Source organism: Pelodiscus sinensis, chromosome 16, assembly GCF_049634645.1.
Source record: "Pelodiscus sinensis isolate JC-2024 chromosome 16, ASM4963464v1, whole genome shotgun sequence".
Classification (NCBI taxonomy): Eukaryota; Metazoa; Chordata; order Testudines; family Trionychidae; genus Pelodiscus; species Pelodiscus sinensis.
Genome location: NC_134726.1, coordinates 28122904 through 28147155, shown reverse-complemented (window position 1 = coordinate 28147155; position 24252 = coordinate 28122904). Strand labels below are relative to the sequence as shown.

Sequence of the window (24252 nt, the reverse complement as noted above, 5' to 3'; positions counted from 1 at the left end):
GTTGGGGCTCGCCCATTGCGTCCCCTTCCTTTCTGGTTCATGAGGCATGCTAGGGCCTCACGGCTTTAAGTCCTGTGCTGACTGTTCAAAACCTATGCCCTTCCTCCCTTCCTGTTGATCCACAGAGTAATTCTAAGAGTAAGGGAGTTCCGGGCATCAGTAATCCTAATAGCCCCAGCTTGGCCTCATCAACATTGGTTCCCAGACCTCCTCGCACTCTTGGTGGAGCACCCTCTGGCCCTCCCTCTGTACCCGGACCTAATCTCCCAGGAGTTCAGCAGGCTCCAGCACCCAAACCTCTTCTCTCTGCACCTCATGGCGTGGATGCTCCATGGCTATTGGCGGCAGAGAGGCAGTGTTTGGAGCAGGTCAGGCAGTACTTTTAGGGAGCTGGAAGCCTTCTACCCTGTTTTCCTACTTGGCAAAATGGAAACATTTTGTAATTTGGTCAGGTAACAAGGGGTTTTCCCTTATGGAGGCCCCTGTGCCAGCTATCCTGGACTACCTTTTTCAGCTCAGGCTTCAGGGCCCGGCTCTTTCCTCAGTGCAGGTGCACCTAGCAGCCGTTTCAGCTTTTCACTCTGGCTCGGGTGTTTTCAGTCTGGCTCTTACCGTTTTCTTGGACCCCATGGTATACCAGTTCCGCAAGGGGTTAAATAGGGTTTACCCTCAGGTGCATGAGGGACCTAAATTTGGTTTTCTCAAGGCTCACGGGGCCCCCTTTGAACCATTGGCTGAGTGTTCCCTTCCACACCTTTCATGGAAGTGTTCTTCCTGGTGGCCATTACCTCGGCCAAGCGTGTGTCGGAACTCAGGGATCTGGTAGTGGACCCTCTGTATACGGTGTTTTTTAAGGACAAGGTTAGGCTGAGTCCCCACCCTGCCTTTTTGCTCAAAGTTGTTTCGTACTTCCACATCCACCAAGATATTTTTTTTCTGTTTTTTACCCTCAGCCCCATAGCTCTGGGACAGATCAGGCTTTACACACCCTTGACCTTAGGCGTGCTTTAGCCTTTTATTTAGAGACGACCAAGTCCTTCCGCAGGTACCCCCAATTGTTTATATCTATAGCGGACAGGATGAAGGGCCAGCCATGTCAGCCCAGCGTATTTCATCCTGGATCACCGACTGTATCAAAGCATGCTACGAGCTAGCGCATGTTCCGGCCTCACCCATTAGGGCACACCCCACAAGAGCTCAAGCATTTTCTGCGTCTTTTGCAGGCCAGGTGCCCATCGTGGAAATTTGCGGGGCTGCTACCAGGTCATCAGTACACACTTTTGCAGGCTGTTATTCCATCATGCAGAATGCCAGGGAAGATGGTGCACTCGGTAGGGCTGTGCTGCAGTCCATCTCTAGGTAGTCTCCGACCCTGCCTCCTGTGGGTTGGCTTTCGACTCACCTAAGTGGAATGGACATGAGCAAGCACTCGAAGAAGAAAAGATGGTTAATTACTTTCATAACTGTTTTTCTTTGAGATGTGTTGCTCATGTCCATTCCACATCCTACCTTTCCTGCGTTGGAGCATTCCGGCAAGAAGAAACTGAGGAGGTGGAGGGACAGCGGGGATATATATGCACCGATATAGCAGCGCCACTCCAGTGGGCTCCCCAGCTGGCCCGACGGGTACCGCTAAGGGAAAACTCTGATTTGTGCATGTGGCACATGCACACCTAAGTGGAATGGACATGAGCAACACATCTCAAAGAACAACAGTTATGAAACTAAGTAACTGTCTTTTCTCTGTCAGAATCGAGGACCTGGAGTGTCAATGTTATGAAGACCCTGCTAGTTCCATGTTGCATTTTAAAGGTGGTATTCAATCTCCTTTGAAACTTTTGAAAACTAGAGACATAATTTAAGGACGAGGACTTTTCATCCCCTTTCACGTTGTGCTGTCTTGCCAGCACAGATCTGTAAACTAGAAAGTCACTCCTAAACTAAGGTGAGGGGGAGGGGTGTCACATTCATTAATACATTTCAGCTGTAGTACCCAGCTAATTGGCTCGGGCCATTTTGGCTGTTTTTGCCATTTTGGCAGACTAGTGAAGCAACCCTTTAAAATATGAAATAAAATATAAAACAATAAAAATGATAAGACATGCTGACAACTCATTGGAAGTATTTCACAGTGGGATCATTCTTTGTGGGTTTTTTTGGTTAGTTCTTGTGAAACTTTTAATAGTTTACAAAAATTGGGAAATTCCCATGGGATAGTGAAGGAACTATGTTAAAATGAAGTTAAGATTGAAAGTCCATATCCAGAGTATCTTAATTAATTGTAACATCCCTATTTTTATGTAGTTATAATTTATTTTTCATCTCTTAGCTCTTCCCTGTTATGAAGCCAGGAATTTTGAGCATAGTGGGAAAGACAGAAAGGTTTTAGAAGTCTGCTTTAAGTTCTTTGGTAGCAAATTACTAAAATCCCATGACTGCAAGGCAGAAGTAGAGTTGTTTGGATGCCTTCTCTGTGTATTTCCATATCGTAATATATTTAGATTTCTTTTAAGTGTAGTATACTTAGATTTTTTTTTGTAATTTTATTTCACTGATTTTTTTTTACCTGTAAACTTAACTGAGTTTTAATGAATTTGGGGTTTATAAAAGATCCCATCTTCTATAGCTCCTAAGGACTCTGAGATATCATCTGAAAGCTACAAGAATAATTAAAATAGTACTTGGCCCAGAAAACATCCTATCTGGAAAATGGACAAAAGGAAAGAACCCAGAAGGGAAGAACAGGTGGAAATCAGACGCTATAATAATTGAAGATAAACTGACCAGGTTATAAAAGGCCTTGTAGTCACCCTTGCCCCATCCTGTTAATGCTTTATTTGTATCTCCTGTTCATTCTTTTAAAGGGACAGTTAACTTCAAAGCTTCTTTCTGAATTTTGTAGTTGCATGTAACACCTAATACCACTACAGATGATGGTTCCTGGTACTTCTTTTTCCTGCTTACTTCTTTTCTTCTTTGCATTTGGCAGCACTTGGTTTAGTTATGCAGTTTCTGATAAGGATGTAAAAGAGTAGTCAAATAGTTGACTACTCTTGTATCCCCCCCACCCTTGCTACCTCTATATCAGAGGGAGCGGGAGTGGGTGGGTGGGAACAGGAGCCAGTGCTGGGGGAGCCACCTTAAAAAAGCTGATTCTTCACAGCACCATCAGTGCAGCTGGTGAGGGGAAGGACCACAGACAAGGGAGGCAGAGGCACAACAGGGAACCCAGTGCAAGTGGGATGAAGCAGTCGGCTCTTACTACCGTGCAAAGGCAGAGGCACAGTGGGGATAGTGAGCAACCTCCTCCCTCCTTATCGACTAATTGGTTAGTCAGTGGAAATTCTTGATTAGCTAATTACTTAAATTACTCGATTAGCTGATTAATCGAAATGTAACATCCCTATTTTCTGAAAGATTCTTATGAACATCCACAAAGCAGCAGAAAAAAGTTGCAAAAGTTAAATAATTATCTATCTATGATTTTAAAAAGTTTTTCCTGTGGGTCAACAGAGTAACATCACGTCACATTTTGAATACTGCATACAATTAATTCCAAATTTTTCGCGAATATTCTGACTAATAATGGTGGAGTGAGGAGGACAAGGGGGCTTGCACACAGCCCCTGACATATGGGGAGCATATGGTGGAAGTGGAGCTCACAGAACCCTTGGGGCAGATTAGATACTGTTGCTATGGGATAAGTATGAAGAAGGGACACACAAAGCTGCTAGCATGGCAGGGAGCACGGGGAGCCTTGGTATGGCAGATGTGGGGAATGAAAGGTATACAGGACCCATTGCCTCAGGAGGAGAATAGGGAACCTTGATATGGGATGAGAGGGAGTTTGGGGGGGGCATTGATCCCCTAACAAAGGGGGCAGATTTGGGGGCCTTCCTGTAGAGTAAAGGGAAGCATTGGGGGCAGGGGGCAATGGCACAGACCCACTGCCATAGGATAGAGACTAGGTATAGAGGAGATGGAGGAATGGGGGGGGGGAGAAGGGAGGTCACAAAGCCTCGGGTATGAGGGAGGGCAAGGGAGAAGTATAGGGATTCCCTGAAGTAGAGGGGTTGGAGGGAGCACACATAGAGCTTATAGTGGGAAAGGTGGAGTGCAAGGAGTTCCTGGAGTATGCAGTGTGCTCGGTGTACAGATGCTATGAAGTATGCAACCTCCTAATTGGGCTAGAAGGCTCTGATTCAGCAAAGCACTCCAGTATATGCCTATGTCCATATGTGGCCCACAAAATACTTAAGAATATGCTTAGACGCTTTGTTGAATTGAGAACCAAGTGAGGATCTGTTGAAATTGGTGTGTTTTGGACAAGATATAATTATCTACCTGTAATAATTGTTCTCCAGAGGTATAATTTGCAGCTGCTACCATGCTTGTGTCTGTCTTTTCCTCACAACTGGGGTTCTCTCTACTCTGCAGCCTTCTATTTCTCCCTCATTGAGAAGGAATTCATAATTGGGGCAGTAGGAATTTGTGTTCCTTCAGTAGGGAGCGTTATACCCATTATGCAGTGGACAACATATCTCTCGTTTAGAAATACTAGTCTGATTTTATGTTGATTATGAACTAAAGCGTGGATTAGTGGAACTTGTAGCTTGCAGAAAAGAATACTTACAGGTAAGTCATTAAAAGTCTCTCTCTTTTTTTTCTTTGGCATAGGGCTAGTTCATTCAAATTTGAAAAAACCTGACTGGAAGCCCAGAAAATAGAAATGTTAGCTTAAAAAGATTGGCATCATGCCATGAACAAAAACTTTAACTAAACTACAGATACAGATCTTCCCTGTGATAGAAAACCTAGTGGTCCCAGTACATTGAAAAGAACTGTTCAGTTCTTTCAGAGACTTTGCAGTTTATCCAGTTGATTTAATCAGTGTTAATATCAAACAGGCACTGATTCTGGTAAAAGCTTTTCATTAAACAAACAGAAACATAAGAACAGCCATACTGGGTCAGACCAAAGGTCCATCTAGTCCAGTATCCTGTCTTCTGACAGTGGCCAATGCCAGATGCCTTAGGGAATGAACAGAATAGGTAATAATCACGTGATTCCTCTCCTGTCATCCATTTCCATCTTCTGACAAAGAGAGACTAGGGACACATTCCTACCCATCCTGGCTAATAAGCATTGAGTTTTGAGAAAACCAGCAGTTGCTCCATAGTTTAAACTATAATTTTTCTCTTGAATTTTATTTATGCTGTTTAATAAAACAAGCAGTAATACTGAACACTACATGTGTCATGAATCCAACTGTGATGACAATAACAGATATGTAGTGCATGACATTGGTTCGGCATACTGAACTGATTTATATTTTCAATTTATTTAAATGAGTATAATAGTTATAGTGAGCTTAGCTTTGACAGATGTAGATTCAGATTTCAGCTCTGTGTAAGTAGAATCTAACTTGCACAAAAACATTGATTTTTTTTTAAATAATTGATTTTTATCCACTATGCATTCTCTTTTCTATACTCAATACCTCCATTCACAAACACTACACTTTGCCAAACCACTACACTTTCATAAGACTTCTTTAAAACTGTAGGTACTTGAGAAAAGTTACTAACCTTTTATTAATTTTAATTATTAAAGAAAGCCAGTATGTTGGAGGACTTGTTAGACAAGAATAGTGATTATATAAAAATAAATTATGAGGATGTAAAGTGACTATGATAGACTAGATCTAAATGATTATATACAAAATATGTGTAAATGGAGATATTTTTACAGGTATGTTCATACAAATTGAGAATACGAAGACTACAGCTAAACATTCCATGCGCATACAAATAAAATATAAATGCCTTCAGCCATATCAGTTTGTGCTGTTGTCTTGTCAGAGCCCACAACCTAAACAGGGTCAGTGAGATCACTCAGGATCACTGTTCCCTGTAAACTCTGCGCTTGTGCAGCCTCTCAGAAGAGATTCAAATGCTGCCCAGCTGATTAGCAGAGAGCTCACAGGTAGGTTTTGTTTCTGCTGGTCATGCACATTCACACATGCATCGGTGCACATAAAAGTTTATTGCTCACATGGATGGAAAAATCTGCATATGGATGGAAAACATTAGAGGGAACTTTGCTCAGGATCACCTAGGCTGTGTCCAGACTCAGGGGTTTTTTCGGGAAAAGTAGCCTTTTCCCAAAAAAACTTCCCCTGCATCCAGACTCAAGCCGCGTTCTTTCGAAATTATTTCGAAAGAACACGGCTTTTCTTTCGATGGCGGTAAACCTCGTTTCACGAGGAAGAACGCTTTCTTTCGAAAGTTCCTCTTTCGAAAGAAGGCGTTCTTCAATGTAAATAGGGCTTCCTCGAAAGAGAGCATCCAGACTCGCTGGGTGCTCTCTTTCGAAAAAGCGGATTGCTCTTTCGAAAGATCCACCTGCAGTCTAGACGCGATCTTTCGAAAGAGCCTCTTTCGAAAGAAGCCTGCAGTCTAGACATAGCCCTAGAATAGGAACTGATGCCACTTGGTACTAATTTAAATCTTCAGCAGAGAGTCAGGAGATACTGTGGTGAAGATGATCATCATGGAGCACTGAAAATCATATTGTACACACAGAATTGTTCAGTCTTGTGTTTTAGACAAATCTGTCTTGGGGACTCATAGGCTTTAAAACCAGAAGGGACCATAGAATATTAGAACTGGAAGGCACCTTGAGAGATCGAGTCCAGTTCCCTGCCCTTACGGCAGGGCTAAGCACTGTCTAGAGTGACCATCCCTGATAGATGTCTATCTAACCTTCTCTTAAATATCTCCAGTGATGGAGATTACACAATCTCCCTAGGCAACTTATTCCAGTGTTTAACTACCCTGACAATTAGGAACTTTTTCCTAATGTCCAACCTAAACTTCCCTTGCTGCAATTTAAGCCCATTGCTTCTTTTCCTATCATCAGAGCCAAGAAGAACAATTTTTTCCCTCCTCCTTGAGACACCCTTTTAGAGACTTGAAAACAGCTATCACATCCCCTCTCGGTCTTCTCTTTTCTAAACTGACCAAGCCCTATTCTTTCAGTCTTCCCTCACAGGACATACTTTCTAGACATTTAATCATTTTTGTTGCCCTTCTCTGGATCTTCTCCAATTTATGTACATCTTTCTTGAGATGTGGTGCCCAGATCTGGATACAATACTCCAACTGATGCCTAATCAGCACAGAGTAGAGGAGAAGAATTACTACTCGTGTTTTGCTCACAACACTCCTCTTAGTGCACGCCCGTATGTAGCCTCCTGCTTGCTTCGCTCCCCTGGTCGCTTTTCCTCTGGCTTTTAAAGCCTGCTCACCTAGGTCAGGCCTACCCCCTTGTTAGCCATGTGGGGAGGCTGATCAAAGGCAATCAAGGGAACAAAGGATTAAACACTCACAGAAGCACAATCCCAACTAACACAGTAACTGACAGCACCTGAAATCAGAAACAAAATTCAAACAAACAGTGGAACAGACCATCATGACCATCTAGGCCAGTGGTGGGCAACCTGCAGCCCATGGGCTGCATGCAGCTCACTGGGGTTTCACCTGCAGCCTTTCGACCCCCTGGCTACCTCTTTCCCCCCATGTGCCTTTGGGACACTGGAATCCCACCCTTCCCTGCTCATCCTTCTCGCAGCACTTTTGGAGCACACAGATTGCCTGATTTCTGCTTCATCCCCCCTCCTTCCCAGAGCTTGAACAGCCATGAATAGCTGGTTTGCGGGTTTCTAGCTCTGAGAGTGGGGGCCAGAGGGAGCAGGGATGGAGCACAAATCAGGGAATTCACTGCTCCAAAAGTGCTGGGAGGGAGGGGGAGGAGCAGAGGAAGGTGAAAACCTCCTGGCATCTCTGCCAGTCTGACCTGGGGCAGAGATTCTTTCCCAACCCCTAATATATTAAACTCAGCATATGAGCAGGACCCAGTAGGCAGATAGGGGTACCTTGGACACAACAGTGCTGGGGATGGGCAGGAGGAGATGGGAAACTCCGGCCTTGTGAACTCTCAGGCTGAGTGCTTGTTGTAAAGGCTTGAGAAGGTACTAGGGCTGCAGAGGACAGTTGGGGTAGGAATAGGCAGCAGTTCCTGCCCTCTCTCCCTGACTATGATGAGCATGGCCAAGTTGGACTACAGTTTGCCCCTGAGGGAGGGGTCTCGAGGAAGGATGGCAATCAGAGTAGAGGCAAGTAGTGGGCTTAGGGGTAACCGAGTTGTCTGGAAAGAGTAAGAGCAGCTGAGAGACCGCCCAGAATGAGGCTCTCCAGGCAGGAAGAAAGCTAATTCCTGGACTGAGCAGCAGGAGACACCCCAGTGGAGACTTCAAACCTGTTACACTTTGCCATTCAGAAAGGCTTTGAAGGGGTGAGGGAGAGGGGAAAGGCCCCTGGTGCCAGAGCCTTTCTTAAAATATGTAGCTATATGCTGCAGCAGTGTGTAGATACAGCCCTTTTTCATTGCAACATGTAACTTACCCATGTAGCACCTATCCTGTACATACATGTCTCTGTAAATAGACATAGCCGTAGCCAGAGGAGGAGAGACAATGAATTACCCATGTGGTGTAATATCACTGCTTCCATATATGTTTAAACTACTGGCTGTAAGTGTCCATCTTGTTCTTCGAGTGCTTGCTCATGTTGATTTTATTTTAGGTGTGTGCACACCCATGTGAACACTTGCCAAAGATTACTGCCTTAGTATCCATTGTGTTGGTTGTAGCTGCCTCTAGAGTAGTGCTCCCATGCGGAGATATATTAGGCATTGCCAGCCCTATGCCCTCTAAGTTCCTTCTTACCATCCATAGTGATTAGTTAGAGCGCCTTTTCTTGCTTATCAAAGGCTAAATGTTGTTCTTGTCTCAATAGATTGCATACCTTAGGGCTTTGTTGATAGTATTATTTAAATGACTGGTAAGTATAGTTGTTAACAGAATTCTAGCTAGGACTTTTCAGCAGGTGGGGCATGCTCCTCTTGCCTACTTTCAAGTTGTGTTTGGCATGCAGCAGGCTGATGCCCATTTATGACCCACATGACATTTATCTCAAGTGTCTAGGAGAATGCCACAGGAAGGACAGGTGTTGTATTTGTAACAACTTTCACCTTCATACCCAGAAAGAGTGGAATATCTTAATGGAAGCGGCTCTTCATCCTGCACCAGAGTTCTCCAAGAGCATCAGCTTTGGTGTGGAGTGGTTCACCAGCAGTGGACTCCACCACTGACTTAGCCAGTGCCCCGGACGTGGCAAAAGAAGAAGAGCCCTTTGAAGCTGAAGGACAGAGGGCCGATAGATGAAGGACCTGTGTCAGGCCATATACCCTGTTCAGAACCCTGCTGCAGTCTGCTGCAGTCATACATCTAATCCCAGACCCCCACTCTGGGCAGTAATAGGGGTTCTCAGCCTACAGTGGGGCCTTAGATGCCTAAAGCTTTTCTGGCAGCTGAAGAGCAAGGTTGACCAGCTCTGGTGCCATAACAAGGGATTGAGGTGGCTGCTGCCTCAGAACTAAAGTCCACTGAGGTGCAGCAGCATAGACTGGTGAAACACCATTGGTCACAGACTGTAGCGCAGGTCTCCTTTGCCATGATCTCTGTCCCTAGTACCAAGTCGCATCTCACTGGCCAGACAAGAGCCTCACCTATTAAGCACAGGACACTTGATTTGAGGCTCCATTCATCCATCAGGGTCCATTTAGCAGCCATTTCAGCTGTTGCTATTTTAAGGGTAGGTTGGTTTTTGCTCAGGATATAACAGCCTAGTTGCTTAAGGGCCTAGAGCACCTCTACATGCAAATCAGAGACCCCATTCTGCTGTGGGACTTGTATCTGGTGCTGTCACAACTCCGTGGTCCCTCCTTTGAGCCTATTGCATAATTGTCTCTCCTCCTCCTTTCCCAGAAGGCCGTGTTGCTAGTTACAGTGATTTTAGTCTGCTCAATATTCAAAATGGTGCTCACCTTGGAACTGCTGCACATAATCTTCTACAAGGACAACGTCCAGCTCAGATTGCACCTGGTATTTCTCCCCTGGATCATCTCGGTTTCATTTAAGCCAGAACATTTATTTACTGGTCTTCTTCTCAAAGTTGTACAAATCTAAGGAAGAAACATAGGCTACAATCCTTGGGCTCTAGCCTTAGAATCATAGAATACTAGAACTGGAAGGGACCTCGAGAGGTCATTGAGTCCAGTCCCCTGCCCGCATGGCAGGACCCAGTACTGTCTAGACCAAGGCTGGCCTTACCATGAGGCGAACTGAGGCGACCATGGGCCTACTACATTGACAGAACCAGGTCATTCCACAAGTCAACACAATTATTTTTCGCTGTAGCCAAACAGGATGTAAAGCTGCTTTTATCCACTCAAAGAATTTCTTCTTGGATACTGGCCTGCATTTTCTTCTGCTATGATCAAGTGAAGGTGCCACCTCTGGTGATCATCACTGCCCACTCTACCAGGGTGCAGGCCTCCTTCTCACGTTTCTCACCCATGTACCTTTTCAGGACACCTGCAGAGCTATTTGCCTCATCATCAGTCCATATGGTCACATCTTACTATGCACTGATTCAGCAAGCCTGGGATGATCCTAGCATGCTGCTAAGCTGTGAACTCTGAGGCCACTACCATGGATACTGCTTGAGTCATCTGATATGGAATCCACATGAGTAAGCACTCAAAGAAAAAACAATTACTTACTTTTTTGTAATTAAGGTTCTTTAAGATGTGTTGCTCACATCTATTGAATTTCCTGTCCTCCTTACCCCACTGTTAGAGTAGCTGGCAAGAAGGAATTGAGAGGGTGCAGACCCAGTGGTGCTTAATATACCTCTGCATGGGAATACCACTCAGAAGATACCACAGCTGGCCCTATGGATACAAGGCAGAAATCTTCAGCAACTGTTCACGTGGGCACACACACACTCCTAAAACAGAATGGATGTGAGCAACATATGTCAAAGAACAGTTAAGAAATAGTAGGTAACCGTTTAAGATTCATCTGAGTGGACCTGCCAATTTGCATACCTGCTATAGGCTGAAAGTGTGTCTCCATGACCTAGAGATGTTGAAAATGGAAGGAAGCATTAGTAAGAGGTGTTATGTCATCATGTGCTGATTTTTCACTTTAGGATGACACTAGTAAATGTTTTGAAATTTCAGCCTCTGAATGTGTGTGCTGTTTCATTTCTGGATATTTATTTGGTATATACTATATTCGGATTTATTTCTGTCTTTTTTGCTGTGTAAAGTATATAGTGATGCAGATGCTGTGTGTGATGGAACATAAGGTGATTTTTTGATGCTACGATTGTAAGTAGCGAAATGTAAGGGTAATAATTACATAACTCATACATACATATTTGTGCATATGCATCTGTGTACCCTGTGCATGTTGTAGAAAATTAGTAGCTCTTGGATTCTAACATCTTTTATTTTCCTTTCTTCTTTTAAAGTAAAAAAGCATGCATAGAATAATGCTGTAGTCTTTTTATTCCTACATTTCTGTAAAAGGTAGGAGTATTCCCAACTGTACTGACAAATGGCATTTATCTTCACAGTGCAGGCATGACCTTATGACACACAAGTGGCATATCCCCTTTTAAAGATAATAAGGGCCTTGCTTTTCAGCCTAGACAAACCTAACATTTGTGGTATCTGATTTTTACAATTCAGAATCTGCCTTTTGATTTTAAATACACATTATATTGTTGTATTTTCTATTGATGCTAGTTTCTGTTGTGGCGTTGAATGCTACTTACACTTTGGATCAAACTCTCTTCCTTACTTATCTTGAGTGGAGAAAAGATCACTCAAGAGGGAGAATTTCACTAATCTGTACTTTCATGGACTCCAATGCTCTGAGAGCTGCTTCATGGCACACCTCCAGTCAGATAACTATACATTTATACATGCTTCCATGATTATCTCTTCTGCAATTAGAAAGTGTGTCATGAGCAGCTTTGGCATCTGTCAAGCTAACAGTCAAGTGAAGTGGTTCTTTCTTGAACTCAGGAGGATTTCCTGAAGTCTGGAGTCCCTCTTTATAAAAAGACATCGAAATAACTGCAGAGTTTTACCTTTGAATGGGAAGGTGCCTCATTCAGGCAGAGGTAAAAAATTGCAGCTATTTAGATGCCTTGCCATTCAGACAGGTAAAACTTTGCAGCTACTTAGGTGCCTTTTTAGAAAGAGAAACAATTTAAGATAGAAGATTAGGAAAATATATATTCAGATACCCGTCCCTATTCCCTGTAAACATTACAGCGTGGCACTAACGTAAGAACTTTTTGGGTTTAGTCAGCAGGCATTTGGTACCGCATGCAGTGTAGTAACCTCCATTGTAGCCACAGGTGACTGAAGCCTGGGAATTATGATGTATTGTCAATTTCAGAAAACTGCTATACACAAGGAATAAAACTGTAATACTTCTTTGTGACTTTCTGTCATGTCCTAATGATGAAAATTGCCATGTAGTGGTGTATTCTTACCCTTTCCCTCTATATCAAATTGGTTTGTAGGACGTGGAACAGATTTGTCAAAATTTAGAGATGGAATGGCCCAGAGAATTGGTAATTGGACAGACAATAGAACCTTTTCCACCATTACATTGCCAATTAAATCTAACTAGGGTCAATAATGATTGTAAGTTGTTACTATCTGATGACACTTTGATTGCTGTTTTGAAATGAGTTGTTCAGCCCTCTTCAGAGTGTACAAATGTTTGTATCACAAAATTCACCCCAGTCTAAACTGCAGACCTAAATTATCAGTCACAGCAAAAGGGCCAAGGAATGATTGGACTATACCTAACACTAAATACCATTACTTAGAAGTAATTTCTTCAGGTGAAAATTGATAGACACTGGTGAGGTAGCATGGGGAAGCTTGTACTTTTGTTTCTCATACTACGTCTATTTTGTGGATAAAAACAGGACTTCAGTCTCCAGAGCCATCTGTCCAACTCTTTTCCTTAGCATTAAGCTTGCCAACAATTTTTACAAAGTAAATTCAATTGTCAAGGGAATTCTTTGTGGTTAGCAATCCTAGAATGTGTATTACAAATGGCCAGCAGCTAGAGGTGAAAAAAGATGGTTTATCTCCCCTCCTCCTTCCCCCCCCCCCCCCCCCCGTTCATGGCATCAAAGGTTGCACATGGTCCTTATACCTTTTCAACCCTTTCCCAGATTAAGGAGAATAAATAAATGATAGATTGTAGAGGTTAATGCTAGCGATGCTAACTAAAATGCAGGGGTTTTGGTAAACATGTAAATTCTGTTGGGGAGGGGAGGGGGGAAGGAAGACATCTCCATGTGAGCCTGGCTCCCCCACTGCTGTCTCTGATACAGTGTGGGAGGAGGGGGGTAAACTGGCTCCACAAGAGCCAGTATGTGTGTGGAGCCAGTTTTTAAGACGTCTCCATGTGCATACCTGCTGCCACCTCTGATACAGAAGGAACGGATTGGATGGGGGAGCCTTGTAACAGTTAAGGTTAACCAATGAGCCCAGGCTCATTGATTAATAGTTTAAATGTGTACACCATCACATCCCTCGTTAATGCATTTCACTAGTTGATAGTCTGTTGTGATAACTCCACAGTTTATACTTTCTGCACATGACATAGGTGAGAACTTTGTTCATAGTTGCAATAAGAAATATGTACAGTAGCTCAGGCACGAACTCCGTGTGTGCTCTGGGGTTCGTGCCCCCACAGAAAAAAATAGTGAACATAAGAACATAAGAACGGCCGTACTGGGTCAGACCAAAGGTCCATCTAGCCCAGTATCCTGTCTACCGACAGTGGCCAGCACCAGGTGCCCCAGAGAGGGTGGACCGAAGGCAGTGATCAAGCGATTTGTCTCCTGCCATCCCTCTCCAGCCTCTGACAGAGGCCAAGGACACCATTTTATCCCCTGGCTAATAGCCTTTTATGGACCTAACCTCCATGAAATTATCTAGCTTCTCTTTAAACTCTATTATAGTCCTAGCCTTCACAGCCTCCTCTGGCAAGGAGTTCCACGGGTTGACTACACGCTGTGTGAAGAAGAACTTTCTTTTATTAGTTTTAATAAATAGTGGGTGCTCAGCACTTACCAGCCAACTGCTCATCAGCTGTTTGGCAACCAGCAGGAGGAGTGGGGATGAGGGAGTGGAGCAGTGACATGAAGAGGGGATGGGACCTTGGGGAAGGACTTTGGTGTGGAGCAGGGCCTTGGTGTGACCGTGTGATGCTGCCTGTGAGTTCTACTGTCCTATAGTAACCCTGTGTGTGCCACAGTTTTCCTGCCACTGAACCAATACTTATATGGTGATGGGAATTTTGGGTGTAATAGTCTCTCATATGTACTCAGTGGATTGTAACCTGACCCCAGGAGGGGATGCAACCAGATGACACATTTTGCCCAGGAAGCAGGACAAAGGCTGGAGGAGGAGCCTGATGGGGTGGAGGGGGGGGGGCTGGGAACAGACTGCAGAGAGTGGCAAGATGGTTTTTTAGATGATGAGCTTTCGTGGGCCAGACCCACTTTCTCAGATCAAAGGAAGTGGGTCTGGCCCACGAAAGCTCATCACCTAATAAACCATCTTGTTAGTCTTTAAAGTGCTACATAGTCCTGTTTTTTGTTTCAGCTACACCAGACTAACATGGCTACATTTCTATCACTATTCTGCAGAGAGTGGGACTGTCTGGGCTGGTTTGGGGTGCAGGAAAAGAGCCAGGTCTCTCGCTCTGGGCTCCTCTCTCCCAAAGATGGATTATATTGACTGTTTCTGCTTTCTGTGCTGACAAGTCTGTTCTATGCTGTCTCTCCATGGACTAATAAATCCTTCAATTCTACCTGTTGGATGAGAGTCCCATCTGACTGTGGATGGAGGATGCAGGGCTATTTGACTCCTGCCTCACCTTGGTATCAGCACCCACCTGGAAAGAAGAAAGTCAGTGCCTGTATACAGTACCTGATCAAATTAAACATCATACAAATATTTAAAAAGCTTTTTCCACATTATAAGCTCACATGTATTTATTGTTGGAAACTTTCCTTCCTATTTTAACTGTTCCTGCCTGTTAAATCAATAGCAAAACTAATGGAACATGATTTTGAGTATTCTCTGGTCTAATAGTGTGGGTAGCATTGTAAGTTAAAACATTTTTTTCTGCTTCTTGTTTGGATTAATCCCATGCCACAAAGGCCTGTCAAGATGGCTGCATGAATTCTTCCAGCACAATACTTGAATGACTGTGCAAATGGTATCCATGAGGTTCTGAGTTAAGAGACGAGATTAATGCAGGATGGTTTAGATACAGCTTTCTCTATAAAAACTAATGCTTGCATGGGAGGTGATAGAGAAGAAATAAAAGTGTAAACAGAAGGTTCCCTATACGATAATGGTTTAAATACCAGTTTACCTGTGCCCACAGAATACAGTTCTCATCATAGTGCTCATAGGTGTGAACAAAGGTGTGGAATCACATCTGCATTAACTTCTGTCTCACATAGCATTAAACCATGGCAAAGCACCATCTTCCCATTGTGTTGTATCAGAAAAGTCCCACTGTCATGGTTCCTGAACTGAGAATATCCCGTTGCCCAGGGTATGGCAACTAGCTGGCCATGGTGCATTCTCTCAGGATGGCTTCTCTTCTCCTAGTCCCATCTCCCAGTCCTTTGCCAGATACCACCTTCCACCCCCTTTCAAGTGTAAAGGATTCTTTTTGCATCTAAACTGTGTTATTTTCTCTAACCTTCCATCTTTCAGTCCTCTTCTGTGGCTTTGCCTTTGTGTTTATCATCTTGCTCAACCTCATTGACCCTCCTCCCCAAAAACTAATTTAAAAAAAATGTTGCTTGTTTCTCTCAACTACCCACTTTGCCAGTGCTCTGCCTATTTATAGACTCATTCTTTTCAGCAGCAACAGTCAATTAGAAATGTTGTGAATCCTTATTCAGGAGTGTGCCAAGAGGGGATCTTTTTATTCGTTCTCTTGTTCCTGAGGAGGCAAAATGAGTATTTTAAATTTAAATACAGGCATTTAAAATTCCTTGAGCTTTACTAGTTTTGAAAATGTTCTCAAATGAGTGTGGTTTCTGCTTCTCTCTAAGGGGGTGCAGAATGGTGAAGCTTGAACGCAGGCAGAGAGGGCTACTTGACTTTCTTCAAGATGGTAATAAAAAGAGATTTTTTTTTTCAGTTTTTGAAAGGAGCTTCAGGTTTTCCTCTTAGATTTGATGAGAAATTTGAGGCCAACTTTGAGCAAATGTAGTACATATAGATCAGTTTGTTCCATTCAGAACACCCTGGTATGCAACTCCTGCATGAGTTTCAGTCTTTTCCAGAGGGTACATCTAAGCTACAGTTGGGTGGTGTAATTGCAGTATGTATAAACATACCTCAGCTAGCTTATTCTAGCTTTATTGCATGCCAAGAGCAATGGTGCCTCTGGAGCATGACTTCAGCAGGGGCTAGTTGAGTAAATACCCAGGATTCCAGGAAGGCTTGCACAAAGGCCAGATATTACAGGGTCCCAGGAAGGCTGCGTTGAAGTCCATGCCACATCAGCTACAGTGTTTTCAATATATGAGTTAGCTAAATCAAATGTCTACTAGGGATGTGACCATGTAGTTGAGAACACAGTTAACCTGGGCTGATCGGTTAACCCTCTCGGTTACAGGCAGCCCCCCTACACCTGCTGCCTCTGTGTGAGAGGCAGCTGTGGGGGGAAGTGGAAGTTGGTGCACATGGGTAGCCAGCTCCTACCAAGCTGACTCTCTCTCTCTCTCCCTGCTCCCTCCCTACACAGTGCTGGTTCTGAAGTAGGGGCAGCAACACAGGGAAGAGGGAGCAGGCAGGAGCCGATACAGCCTTTGAAGCCGGCTCCCGCCAAGCTGACTGCCCCTTCCCTACTGCCTCTGTTAGAGAGGCAACAGGAGAGGGGAAGTTGGAGCCAGGTTAAAAGCCGGCTCCCCACGAGCACCGTCTCTCGTCACCCCATGCCTCCCCCATGTGTAAAGTGTATCTGCTGAAAATTTCAGTGGATACATGTTTGTGCAAATAAACACATTTTAACATCCTTAATGTCTACATCGGGGTAGCCCACTCCCAAGGCTTAGGGATCCCCCTCAGCATTGGGGAGCCTGTGTCAGTGCTCCAGCCCCCCTCCCTCTCCTGCTGTCCTGTGGGTCTGGTGCACACAAAAATCTACTAGCCTGTGGGGCCCTCCCCTAGGTTCTGGTGTGTGAGTGGAAAGTGGGGAGTTGTTTCTCCTTCTCAGTCCGGGGCCATCTCAATGAGGGCTTGTTTGGATTATTTTTCTTCTCACTTGTGTGCGGCCCCCAAATGATTTTTCTGTGGGTCAGCAGCCCCTGACCCAAAATAGGTTCTCCACCCCCTGGTCTATCTATACAACAGTCACTGCTCCTCCCCGCCCCCCACTTTGCAGTGTCGACACACTCTTAGTGTGAAATGAAATAGGAGTGGTAGTGTCGTCTAATGTAAAGACAAAAAGATTAGGAGCTTCAGTATTCTAATCCTGACTGTTCCTCTGACTGTGCATGTGGCCTCGGGAAAGAGACACACCCTCTTTTGCTTCAGAGTTCAACTGGCTACTGGCCAAGGTCAGGGAGAGATCTGCCTCAGTGTATTCTGTGAAGGTTTAAAAAAATCTTCCTCAGAAGCATCAGGGATAGCCAGAGGCAGAGATAGGACATTGGGCAGGGAGGGTTAGGGCTCTAAGCTGGCACTAAGCATTGTGTCTCAGATGATTGGTTGGCTGGTTTTTGCTCACATGCTCAGAGTCTAACTTAATTTTCCCCCAGCTCAGATTGGCAGTGACCTTGAGGATTTTTCACCTTCTGCAGCCTGTGTGAACAGGTCACTTGCCAGGATTATCTGGGTATATCTTGATCATTTCCCTGCCATTGTAGGGGCCTCCAGCACAGGTACACCGTGGCCTCTTCCATCTCCTTTGTGTGGCAAAGAATAGTCTAGTCTCCGTGGGCTATGGTAGTTCTAATTTCAGCTGAGTATGTATGTGCTGGGTGGCGTGGGTGGCCTGCGATATACAGGACGTGAGAAAAGATGACCTACTGGTTCCTTCTGGCCTTCAACTGTGACTCTCTTGGTTCCTCGTTTTCCCCTTTCACTGAGTGGGGTTGATTATAATTATTTCCAGTGTTAGACAGGAAAGCTGTGAGGAGCAATTAGTTCATGCAGTGCTTTGAAAATGTAAGCGCTAATATCATTTTTATCATTAGAAAGGTCTAATCTCTCATCTGAGGGAGACATGTCCAGAGAACAGATGCTTCATGATCATTTTCTCACATGTAGTGTATTATCAGTAAGCTTGTTTTCTACTTTGTTTATTTGGAAATCGGATATTGTTTTAAATGAACTGTTGGGCTCATGAATGATGCCAGCTGGATTGGCCAGAGTCTTCACTCTTGCCACAGAATGGTATCAAATGACAAGCAACATTGCTTGCTTCCTTATCAGCATTTGTTTTTATTCAGTCCTTGGCAACTCTGCTGAGACAGTCAAGTAGGGGCAGCAATTAGCATCAATTGCTGAGTTGGCTTTTGTAATGTGAGGATTTGGCCACTACACAGTGGACTGAGAGTGTCAAATCCTTGCACATTGACCACTGAAGAGCCATGAGTTGGTAATGACTTTTCATCACATCTGCTGTAAGCGGCATTATACTCTATGACAAGGGATAAGACTTTCTCTGATTAGCAATCTGCTAAATCATCCAGCAACTGGTTTGGTTTCCAATTTAAAATAGGAAACCCATGTCGGTTAAACTTCCACCAACATGCAGTGTAGAGAGAGAGAAATAAAAAACAAGGAATATGGCAAGAGCAGACAACTCTCCTATTGTTTTTACCCATCTGCTCCATGCATTGGTATGATTTTGTTCTCAATTTTAAGTTTGGGTAGGTCAGTTGAAGTGAGAACAGCTTTCAGGATTGATCAACTGTGCCAAGCATACTGCTGCTTTTATCGTCTCTTCCATTGGTGGCAAACTGCTGGCTACCACGACTATGTATTGTCACTGCTAATGCAAACTAGAATTGAATATAATCACAGTGTACCAAATGCTTTGGGGTTTCAGGACAATATTTGTATCCATTCTCCATTTTTGTATCTTTAGAAAATAGCAGGAGAGAGAGGACATAAAGTGGATTTCATCCTAAAGGAAACTTTAAGAGCTTAGAAATTGGTTTACAAACTGGATAATTTAATCTGCTGGTGGCAGTTTGTTTATCTCAACACACTTTTTCAAGACTGGAATAGGAGAAGAATCTACATCTGCTACAAACAGTAAAGGCTATCTATCTAAAGTACAGTAAAACTCCACTTGTCCAGCATCCAGTGGTCTGGCACTCCTGATAGTCCGGCACCAACTAGAACCCGGAAGTGCTCCGGCAGCTGCTTCAAGAAGTTGTTAGTCAATTACACTACCGCCGGGTGGATCCGCAGGTGACAGGCTCACAATTTCTTTTCTCTACTGCCTCGGGCAGGGGAAGGGGGTAGGGGTCAGTGGGGAACTGCGTGGCGAGGGCTGAACTCTCTGCCATTTTGCATGGAGGCAAAGCCTGCAAGCTGTGGTGGCAGAGAGGGGGCGAGAGGCAGGCAGCTGCTTTAAGAAGCTGTTAGTCAATTACAGGCTCGCAATTTATCTTTCCTCTACTGCCTGAGGGGGGTGGGAGTGGTGGGAACGGGTGGATCCGCAGGTGACAGGCTGCTGCTGAAACTGCAGACCTGTCACAGCCCTCCCTGCTGGAGTACTTCCCGATAGTCCGGCATATCCGATAATTCGTCACCACCTGGGTCCCAAAGGTGCCGGATTATTGGAAGTCTACTGTAGAATGCTTGCTTTATTCAGCAAATTCAACCACACAGCTAGACTATTGATCTGGAATATTCTATCAACCGGAAAGACCAGTCCTAATCCAATGCTGTCTACAACTTAGAACCAACAAGGGTTCTAGTTACAAGCACTATCTCATCATAGCAAATTGTCATTGACTAATCATATCCTGAAGACAAGATACTGTTACCTAGCAACTTCAGAGAGGTGATTAACTCTTGTGGATCAGATAAATCAAGCTACCTTATGGCGTTGAAGTTGGAAGCGAAGTTTAGGTAGAGGTAAGTCATTTCACTATTTTTGAATGAATAAACAAACCGGGAGGGGAGGGGGCAATTTTTGCCAGGTAACTTGAAAATAAAAACTTAAACATATTAAGTTTTGTTCCTTCAGCCATCTAGTTGTGTCGGAGCTGATGGAAACAGAGAAAGAACATATAATCTAGGAATGGAAAGGTGTGTCTACCCAGTAGGAAGGCATTACAGATAAGATCCCCAAATGGTAAAATGGATGGCCATCATTTGGTAGCTGCTATTGTTAATATTTTTTCCTTCACCGTGCATGTGAAAATGCCAGTATTGGCAAGGGTGCAAATTTCATACCTTGAGTCATTCTGTCACTCATTTTAGGCAGGCAGAATGAAATGACCTATGCTAAAATTTGGCCAGGGCATCCCAAACAGCCTGACTCTTGCAACAAATCCTTAGCGTATATGTAACCACAGACTGCCAGTGGCCCTCTTTTATTGTTAGTCAAAAACTAGTGTCTCTAGCAGCACGATGCCTCCTGAGAATGTGACGATTTAGTATACAATGTGAAAAGAAACTTAGTTACTGCATCACCAAATGTAATTTCCTATGGTACATATCTAGCTGATCCTTTGAGTATTCCCCCCACCTCCCTTCAGTTTAGTTCTTGAGATTTGATCACGGCAGTGTAACTAGGCAACTTTCTTATTAGTACTTTGATTTAAGTGTGTAAGTGTGTGTGTGTGTGCTGCTTAGAGAAGTGTGACGGGGGCTTGCTTAATGTATTCTAGCATCCCCTGGCATAAACACAAGCCTATTTTGGTTCTGGCTTGAGAAGATTGGTTGTTTTGTTATACTTGAAGTTTGTAACAGAATGTTCAGACACTAAAGGGTTAAAAACTTAGACAAGCAGTACTAGAGAAGGGAACCCTGTCAATGTACCTACTGGCTGCTAAGATGGTACATTTAGCAGCTGTTTTGAGATGGGAATATTTCTGTGCCCAGCAGGAGTGCCTTAGCTGTGGAGTTACTCCTGTAGTGTTCCAGTGATGTGGAATGACACCTTTGGAGTCCATGACCATTGGGAATTCACTCATGTGTGACCCTGAGTTGCTGTCCTGGCCTGCTACATAACTCTACCAGCAGTAGGCTTGGCAAAGTTTCATCAGTCAGGCTGCCCTTTGTTGTTGAGGAAGCAGCTGCAAACTCACATTTTGTTTGGCAGCATTCCTTTCCCAGGGGCTACAGCACCCTTTGATTAGAATGGAAGACAACAGACCTATAGAAGCAGTATAATATTCCCAATTGATCTTTGCTAATCCCCTGATCTCCATATTCATCCCCGTACAGCTAACATCTGGAAGAAAAACATCAAGGAAAAACAGGAGCAAATGAGTTTCTCTGTTGTGTCTCTCCCCTGTGTCTCAAAATTTCCCCACAGTTCAGAATGCAAGATCAACAGATGCTTTCTGTGGTTTTGAGCTGTTCTTACAAATCAGGCACTTTTTGCAAACACCTGAGGACCCTTTCTCCCCCCTCCCCGGTCGATCAAGAGCTGCACATACATGCCTTCCACTAAAAACTGTTCCAGGATATTGGGGCCTGATCACCAAAGATGGCTTCCTGAACATGCTTCAGTGATCATTCTACACTCTGCCATCTCCTCTAGATGCCTCTTAGTGTTGTGACCCTTCTCATCTCTGAATAAATGCCAACAATGGGAATTGGGGGATTGTGTTGGGGGAAGATTTTGGACTTTCAAAAATCCAAAGGACATTAGACTCCTGTGTGTCTGTCTGTCTGTCTCCCTCTCCACTTGCCATCTTGAGCTTTGTATTTTTCTCTCTGTCGCGCACACAGGTTGCTGTCTGGAGTTTTATATTTATTTTATGTGTGGGTTGGAGATGGAGATGGCCTTTCGGATATAAAGAATAGGAGAGAGCAGGGAAGTGCTTCATCTGAACATGTACGGGCAACTCTATACATAGACCTAAAATTAAGCATTTGATGCTTCTACTGACAGAGCGATCTGATTGAGCTTGGATTCCTTTTGTGTCAGTGGCAATAATATCTTGCACTTGGATATCTTCTATCATCCAAAAATCCCAAATCACGTTACAGAGTGGATGTTATCATTTTACAGCTGGTAAAATTGAGTTTCAGATAAATTAAATAACTTGCCAAAAGCTTCACAGCAATTGTTTGGCAGAGCTGGGAATAAAAACTAGATCTCCTGACTTTGTTATAAAGCCATGCAGCTGATTTTTGGCCAAGTACTTTCCTGAGTACAGACAGTCCCCGGGTTACATGGATCCGACTTACATCGGATCCCTACTTACAAATGGGGTGAGGCAACCCCGCACTAGCTGCTTCCCCCCAGCAGACCAGGGAGACGCGAAGCTAGCGCCCCCCCCCCCCCCCCCCCCCCCCCCCCCCCCCAGCAGACCAGGGAGACGCGGAGCGGCTTTTCTCAGCAGACACCTCAGCTTGAGAATAAAGGACTGAGGGAAGTAAGGTGTGGGAGAATAAAACTGAGCTCTGGAGAAATGTTTGGCTAGACTTTCCCCTATATGTACCAGTTCCGACTTGCATACAAATTCAACTTAAGAACAAACCTATAGTCCCTATCTTGTACGTAACCCGGGGACTGCCTGTAGTAAAAAAAAAAAATTCCTGTTTGAAATCATCATATTCCACTTTGTGATATGAACACATGGGTCTATTAAATGGTCCCTCCTGATTCTGGACAACTCTCTTAACACAGCAGTAGCACTAGAACTCAGGATGATCTGTAACATTATAGTAAACTTGCTATCTGCAATTCTTGACATCACCAGCTACTGTGTCTGTCACTTAAAACAAAATAGAGTAAGTAGGATTGGTCTGTCCTTGAAACTTGAGAGCAAGGGAAATATTTGGCCATTATCTCTCTGTCCAGTAAATCTTGATAGTGACTTTGACAGGAGCCTGTAGCTCACAGATGCTTTCCCTCTGTCTTCAGTAATTATAACTGTGACTCCAGCAATTTTCCAGTTTCAAATACCATTGAAACTCATTTTCTTTATGCATACATCTCATGCCCCCAGATTTAACCAGCTGCCTATATGTCTCTCACTGGAGGTAGCATTTCACTACTACACATCATGTCTAGTAGGAAGTTATTTTTCTATAACATCCAGCAGCTCTTGCTTATATGAGGGAAATAAGAGTATTACTCTGAATAAAGAAGTGTCATTCCTTCTTTATGTGGTTGAGTTGCCATTGGAGGCACAGGAAGTACTGGTGCCTTGGCAGCTCTTGGGTTGACTTTTTTACACAGGTTAGCATTTCCTTTGGTTTAAATTGCTTCATTTTCTCAAGAGACTGGAGAGGTGTTTGAAATCAAACTATGTTAAAACCCACATAGGCAGTTATCCACAAAACCTACTTGAATTACATTATTCACGTAATGTAATAAGTCACAACAATAAGAACATGATCCCTGTTTTACCCATTACATTACAACTTTCCCATGCCTGAGAATGAGCTTTGCTTCTACACCAGCAACGTATGAACTTGTGTGTTCAAAGATTAGTAGGGAATTTTCCTCCTGACTTCTGGATAGTTATTAAAGAGAGGCTGATTCCCCCTTCACCCTCATTCCCTCCCCAGTTGTTGTGAAATTATACTCGGTACAATTTTGTGTTTGACACTTTGGGGACTACTAGATTTTATTTGTAGATGTTATTTCAACTTGTGTGTGTGCTCTCAATTTAATAACCAAAAGAACTTTCCAGAGAGCAGTAAAATGAATTGAATCATTATAGCAGTATGGAAATTATTTAACAGTCTCTGATATTAAGCTCCTTTACTTTCAGTTTCCCAAATAATGCTGCTTCATGGAACATTAGCAGTCACCAATGGAAGACATTTAAAATTATCCAAACCCATTAAATTCTGTGTAAATTTGAAGAACACTGTGGAGTTTCTGAAACAGCTCCAGATCTCTGATAATCTGCAACAGTACTGGGCTGTATACATATAGTATGGTATAAATGGGCTATATAACTTCAAAGGACTTAACTGGCAAAGTGGTTTTTTTGTTGTTGTTTTTTATCTGTTGAAAGTTACATCTCTTGGCTGCGATGTCATAAGTTGGCATGTTTCACTAGT

General features: G+C 43.7%; 1 protein-coding gene across 8 annotated transcripts in view; it reads left to right on the top strand.

Moving 5' to 3' along the window:
* Nucleotides 1–24252, top strand: part of MAD1L1 (mitotic arrest deficient 1 like 1) — a 743124-nt gene that overhangs the window by 371331 nt on the left and 347541 nt on the right. The window contains exon 1 of one of the 8 annotated variants that reach the window (XM_075899596.1): nt 19835–20133. The exons of the other annotated variants lie outside the window; for them this stretch is intronic. The gene's annotated coding sequence lies outside the window, so the exon portion shown is untranslated. Of the gene's footprint in view, nt 1–19834; nt 20134–24252 lie in introns of those variants that run through there. 8 annotated transcript variants of the gene reach the window in all.